At 38.5% G+C, this 1,373-nt stretch overlaps 1 non-coding gene across 1 annotated transcript; it reads left to right on the top strand.

Annotated features, from left to right (window-relative positions):
- Positions 1-217: 217 nt before the first annotated feature.
- LOC141681329 (small nucleolar RNA R71) lies at positions 218-324 on the top strand. Its single transcript, XR_012558775.1, has one exon. It is a non-coding gene; the product is annotated as a small nucleolar RNA R71 (small nucleolar RNA).
- The last annotated feature ends 1,049 nt before the right edge of the window (positions 325-1,373 follow it).

Raw genomic sequence — 1,373 nt, 5'->3', positions numbered from 1 at the left:
AGCCATAGATGTATCCACTTCAAAAACTCCTGCTACCTTGCCCTATGGACATCTCTGGATTGGATACTGATATTCATTAGCAGCCATCTATTCAATTAGATCATAAGCTTCCTCATAGCTCTTTGCCCATAATGCTCCGCCTGTTGCTGCATCGAGCATGGGTCTGGACTGTGCTTCCAACCCATTGTAAAAACAAGTGATGATCATCCAATTAGGCATTTCATGATGAGGACACTTCCTAAGCATCTCCTTGTAGCGCTCCCAAGCTTCACAAAGCGATTCTCCCGTTTGCTACGCAAATTGAGTAATAGCATTCCTGAGTGCAGCTGTCTTCGCCATAGGAAAGAATTTAGTAAGAAACTTCTGAGCAAGATCTTCCCAAGTAGTAATCGAACCAGCTGGTAGAGAGTGTAACCAGCTCTTAGCCTTGTCCCTCAGAGAGAATGGAAACAGTCTCAGCTTCACAGCATCTTCAGAAACACCGTTGAACTTGAAGGTGTCGTATATCTTAATGAAATCCCAAATGTGCATATTGGGATCTTCCGTTGAAGAACCCCCAAACTGGATTGAATTCTGCACCCATTGAATTATGCCAGGCTTGATCTCAAAGGTATTAGCTGTGATAGATGGCCTGATAATGCTAGATTGAATGTCATTGATCTTGGGTTGAGAAAAAATCCATCAAGGCTTTCGTTCATGTAGCTAGATCTCCCATTGTAATGAGTACCTGAAACATAAACAAATAAACCGTGAAAGTAAAAGAAATCCGAGTCAGTGAACTTTAAAGACCGCTGATGACAAGCGCATAAACTAAAAATTAACACTGAGTCCCCGGTAGCGACGCCAAAAACTTGTTAGGGCGAAAACATGCGCAAAAATTCACGCAAGTATACGCGTTCGCAAGTAGTATAAGATATAAATAAGATCGTTCCCACATAGACTGGTTTAGGTTAAGTTCAATTTATGCACCTATGCAACAATTTATGGTTATCGCTCAATGCTAACATAAATAACAAATTGGGTTTTTTATTAAACTAAGAGATTAAACTAACAATTATAACTAAGAGAACAAGAATGGTTGAATTAATATATATGACAAACATGGGATTCTAACCTCATTAAATACTTTATTCAAAGTCATTGTTCTTAACCTTAGCATGTGATAGTGATGACACTAATCAGATAACTCGAAACCGATAAATGCCAACTTTCGTTGCACGAGCACCATTCTACCAGACATCCACAAAAGAGATAAAAGCTGAATAGGCACAAATTATATTGAGACCCTATATGTCTATAAAATTTGACAACATAACGGTTTAAGCATAAGTTATCTATCTTGATTATATATGGCAAGTAAAACGGTTAGAGTT

This window comes from Apium graveolens, chromosome 1, assembly GCF_009905375.1.
Source record: "Apium graveolens cultivar Ventura chromosome 1, ASM990537v1, whole genome shotgun sequence".
NCBI lineage: Eukaryota > Viridiplantae > Streptophyta > Magnoliopsida > Apiales > Apiaceae > Apium > Apium graveolens.
This window is presented reverse-complemented; position numbering and strand designations above follow the sequence as displayed.